The sequence below is a fragment of the Mercenaria mercenaria genome, chromosome 8 (assembly GCF_021730395.1).
Source record: "Mercenaria mercenaria strain notata chromosome 8, MADL_Memer_1, whole genome shotgun sequence".
NCBI lineage: Eukaryota > Metazoa > Mollusca > Bivalvia > Venerida > Veneridae > Mercenaria > Mercenaria mercenaria.
This window is the reverse complement of record NC_069368.1, coordinates 78191097-78197096: the sequence shown is the minus strand read 5'-3', so window position 1 is coordinate 78197096 and position 6000 is coordinate 78191097.

Here is a 6000-nt window from a genome sequence, read left to right as displayed (position 1 = left end):
GAATGAAACAATACGGCAGCCATGCTGAATTTAAATTCATTCTCTTATACAAAGCTAACAGTAAAAAAAACTGCTAAAATTTAATCCATCCGCTTGAATATACCAGAACATTTCCACAATGTTTAAACATTTGACTCAGACTGCGCTGAAAGTTTTGCTTCCATGCTCAGTAAGAGAAACTTTAATTTCTAAATTTACAATGTTCCAAGAATACCCTTTTTTATCAAAAATAAATGCCTTAAATTAGCATCAAGGATTCACAAAAACTATATTGTCTGAAATGTATTTCGTTTTCCCAAGAATTATTCCATGTAAACATTGTGATGTCATGTTTAGGAAATTAGAATTTGCCCGTATTTCACACTAAGCTATTTCAGCATAAGATAATAATTTAAACATAGACAATCCTGTTAAAATGCATGCAACATAACTATCTATATATGTATATGTCAATTAACTGTTTTTGTAGTGCTGCAATCACAATTAAAAGTTATCATGTTACATCAGTTTTTTTTTTTTATTACATATTGGTACCGTGCTTACATATACATGTGTAATCATACAGTACTGTTTATACACTCAAACCGTTTTAGATACTGTTTGGGAGTAAATTGCATATATTTTTAGATACAAAGTTTGAGCATGCTATATTTTAAATTAAAAAAAGGATCGTACTGCTACGTCGAATACGAAACTTGTCTTTGATGATACAATATAAAGCCATACCACATGAAACAATCTTACAGATCTGGTGGAGTAAAGAGTAGGTACCCGCAATCGTATTTAACTATGTCACCTACATCACTTAAACTCTGACAAAATGTCTACCATAAATTAGACATAGGGGACCGTTACAAACCGAACTTTTGATGCTATTTAAACACTGTTTGTTTAACCTTTTATTTCAATAGTAATCTGTGTGCATAAATAAACAAATGAAATTCTTTGATGATAAGTTAAAGTATGATTATGCACAATTAATTCTAACCAACAACCTGTTAATTGTTTGGGTTGTGCAAAATCTAAATATTTACTTCTTTTTAGAATAAAAGGATAAAAGAAAAACATTTATGGCCCTATCAAAGGTTTCATTGTCAATTTCTGTATTGATGGCAGTGCTTTTGAAAAGAAAATGAACTTATTGTTTGCTTTTGACAGCATTGAAGCTACAAATAAGACTTTACTTCAAAATCTGTTGAATTGAGGAAGATTAAGGTCGAATACTTGCCAATACAAAAATCCTCATACAACTGTTATTTGGTATTGTTCAGTATTTTGTAGAGATCAAATAATAACTTTATAGATGAAAGTTTGTCATATTTCTCACAGGCCTTAGTTTGCTTATTATCAGAAAATGGATTTAGGAGACAGGTTGTGTTCTTCGGTATACTCATACTACTGCAGCATGGGCGGGAATGTTCATCCAATCAAGGCACTATTCAATACACTTTTTTACAATATGGCAGAAAATAATGTTTGATTCAACATATATTTTCATACATGTTAACGCTAGAAAATATAAACACAATTTTGATTTTCCAAATCTGTCTGGTTGTAAAGTATGAAGGCGTTTTGTATATGCTGCATGTTCAGCGGAGTTATTCTTCGTTCAACAACTTCTTTTCATGGTTTGTCAGATCAAGGTGCAGTTCGTATATTAAGCAAACTTTATTTAACATACAGTGAAACACCGCTCGCTCGAGCATCGATGACTCGAGCACCCGGGATCGCTCGAGCAATTCTTTTAGTCCCGGCCGATTTCCTTCTATTTTCTATGTAAAATTATCATGGCTGGGTCGAGTATCGATAACCCGATCGCTCGATCATGACATCTGTATGACTTTGCGTGACATAGCTGTTTTTGCGTAAGATTATTTGATATTTTGGTTTTCTATTGTTTTTTTTTAGTTTGTGGAGACATTTTCATTCATATCGATTTAAACGAGACTATCAATACAGTCAAGTAAATTATAAGGATATATCAGTTTTCAACTGTAGGGATATAAGAATAAATCCCTAAGCGACAGAGGGATGGATACTGATTGCAAATATGATAGGTAGAATGTTTTGCAAACAAAATCGTATTCCGACCTTGCATGAGTAATGCAGTCAAACAATTAATCACTTAAATTATAGGTTATTTAATGCATTTATAGAACGACCACACTTGAGAAATGGTGATATCAATTGTGTTGCGTACGGTACATCTTAAGCGGGTAGAAGATAGTCAAATTCCACAAAAATGCATAGATAGCAGTGCGAGAAAAGTAATTCAAATACAATTTTAAGCAATGTCAGGGGAGAGAAGAGCAAATGTGTAACATAAACTTAATACTTCGCCCGGAGGCATTTTCATTCTGCTAATTTTGTTGTTGCACCGTTAACCGGTTCCCCATCACACCAAGCTAGTTCTCAAAACGTCCCAACTCGTCCTAAAGTATTATAAAACGGGCAGCGATCTGGCTAGAACGTTTGTACTTTGGCCGGAATATATCAATAGTGCGATCGTAGTTAGTTCATAAACAGTTCTCGATACGTCCATCGCGTCTTTATCCCGTCTGAAGTCCGTTTATAGTAAGTTCTGTTCGGACAAAAATACCCGTTAACCTCATGTGGACACCGTTTTTAGACAGTCAAAGTCCGTATGTAGTCAGATTAAAGAAGTTCGTTACTAGTCCTACCTCGTTTCGAGTACGTCGAAATACGTCATAACTAGTTGTTAACTCGACCAACTCGTTCGCAGACGGTTTAACTCATTCTGAGTACGTCCTCATCTCTCCCTTGTACGTTCAGAACGTAAATTGCAATCACGTTCTGGCCCGACGGCTCTTAAAAGCCATCGCGTTTCGCCCAGTTCTCATGCTCGTTTGTCTCTTCAACCTCTCAAGACACACAAAAATCCACAGCAATAGGCAAGTATCAAAGTGACTCCATAGAAAAGTGAAGTTAAAACAGTAAAAGACCAATGTCTCACAGAAGCCGATACACAGTCTCCTGAGTGAGCCACTGAACGTGAAAGTCGAGAGGATTTGCTTCGTAATTTATTCCCTGCAACTTCTGACGACTCTGTCTCCAAGTCCGAAGATGAAGGTTGACAGAGTAAGAAACAAACAAAAAAGCAAAGGCATAAACTTGGCTAAACCTTGTGCCTAAATCTTGAACCTGTACGGCAACGTCATGTATTTATACCCTAACTTGTATAATTGTACTGAGTCGAGATCGACGTTGTAGGAACTGTGAATAGTCGTAATAAACGTACTAAAAACGTGCGGAGCGTACTGAGAACGTATCGTAAACTCTTAGAACTATTTTGAAACGTATTGCAAAGTTAGTATTTTATTTTGATTGTATTCAGGCGGAATAACGACGCATTCAGAATGTAATGCGGTCGAGTTGAGTCTTTCTGTGAACGGGGTAAACGAGCTACAAACGGATCCGCTCGATGTTCACACACACTGAAATTGACTCCCGATCGCATTATGTCATACCACGTATCTGGTACGATCGAAGTACGGCAGTTCAGTTCTTAGTACGTCCATCTCGTTTTAAGTACGTTGTCAGTCCGTCTAACTGTAGGACGAAATGATCGGCAGAAAGATTTGAGTAGGCTCAAAGTTCAGGAGCACCATTCCCGTTCAACCCAGTCCGAGACAGTCCATAAAATTCTTAGACAGACTGTAGAACGTCGCTACTACGTCTGTTGCGTTGCCACATAGTTTGAGCCCGTTCGGCTACATTTTTTAGAACGTACTGAAAACGGGCTTGGTGTGATGGAGGTATTAAGTTCCCCAGTTGACCGTTCCAAGGCGGTGCCCCACTGTTTATTTGTTCGTTTTGTCGTAGTGTGTTTGCTTTGTGTGAGAGCGTGTGTGTTGGTCTTATGCGCGTCCGCGTGCTAGGCAAACATTTGGGGAGGCTGCGTTTTTGGAACCTGACTTTCCCTGTTGGATATTTATCCTCGTTTTTTTTTGTGATAAAAACATGTAATCAATCGGTTTATGGCGTAAGGTTAAACGTAGATAAAATACATTCTTTTGCAAATCTGAGCCGAATCTAAATGGATGGATAAACTGACTTCTGTTACATTAGGTAAGTTCATTGACCTGCCAATCTTTTAAAAGCTAGGGAAATCAAATCAAGCATTATAGTTCTCAGACTAAAACACACACAAGTTCCCTCTTAAGATGACAACTTCATACATTACGGTGTTAAAAGTAAACAGTCAAGAATTTAATTAACTTAAATTTTTAAAGCATACTATTCTACAAAATACATGTTACATCATGTGTTTCATATATATTTAAAGTGCCTATTTTCTTTATTTTCCTATAGGTTATGGTATTCTTACAATTATACTGTATCGCTGTAAGTGTTGATCAATAGTGCCGATCTTTTTGTACGATTGGTGTCAATATAATATTCCATTATCAGTTTGGGCGGTTCTGTTTTGCGATTGACAGTTTATAAATATCGAACTTCAAATCCTATGACTAAGCTTTGTGCGTAGGTAAGCTTTTATGATGTTAAAACCGAGCACGCACGACAATTGTCGTTTCATTTTTAAACCTTCTTACTTAGTTAAACAGTAGAACTTTCACCATGTGCGTGTTACTTATTAACTCAAAATTTCGAGATGATAGCTCGCAGTAGGCAGTTAGTCAATCAAATTTCGAGATATATATCTAAAACAACGGCTCTATATCTTACTAACTAGCTCAAAATTTGACTAAGGTGCTCGAAAATTTGAGATAAATAACTCGAATTTCCGAATTTCGACTTTTTGACTATCGTAATGGAAGTAGATATGTAGGTCCTGACCTAGATCAGGTACTTTTGGAGGTCTTCTGACTTAAAGTATAAACATATCGCATTGTTACTATATCATTTTAAAGGTTGCACATACCTTGCTATTTGTGTATCTAGCACATTATTTTTATCAGTTGAAACAATGTCACGAGAAGAGATTTATAACTTTTAGAACACCCCTCGTTACGCATCAAGTCACTTTTGTAGTCTAAATTTCAGTGGATATCTACAGATTTATCGGATGAATATGGCAAAATATTAGCTAAATTTGTAGCTGTTGTGGACAGCAGATTAAGGAACACCCACCCGGTTTATGTTTCTCCAAGACAATTTTACTAGATGTGAAATTGTTAATAACGTTGTCTAGCACGCTTTGCTTTTACTAAAGGATGTGTAACATTACATCGGAGAAAGAATTAATGTGTCTAGCAGTGTTTGGATATTACATAGAAATTCTGGAAAATCTCGTCTTGTTCTGACGAGTCAAGGTTATAGATGATTTATTGACCTTCTAAAGAAGTCTGCGGTAACGAAGCACATGGAACATACAGTATTTATCTCGTATATTCCTGAAATTGGATATTTAGACGATGATATTACATACCCTTTCACAGAACTCTTGTTTCAAAATTCATAAACCTGTTTTTGGACGATAATTGAAACACATTCCAGCTTTATACTTATATGTATCAGAGCCGTCCACAATCGTTCTACTAGTAGATAAATTATGCGTGCACTCAATTGTTTTAATGCATTTATTATAAATCCTTAATTTCTGAGTATAGAGAACTCTTCCTGCAATATTACATATATGTTTGTCTTAGTTTTTCTTTTTTACAGATCTTGGCTGGCCTATTTATTGTGTGCTGTTTTGCTTATTTCACCATTTTTACTTTTGTCGGGTAGGGCGAGCTTTCATCTTTCTACTTTAAGGACTATTTAAAGTATTGATTTTTAAACTTGAAATGAAAGCATGTGATGATGATACGCTGGGCAAGGCACACACAGTTTGTTGGTAGATTGAAAATTAAAGTGATAAATCGACAACGAAGAACAGATCAGACGTGATGTTTTGTATTCGAAGCATACCTTAAAAACTAGTCAAAGTACTGCCGCCGTTCAAAATCTAACCATTTGCCTCAAACCCCATACCTACCCGCCCGCCACATTATCATCCCCACCTCCCCAGCTCTA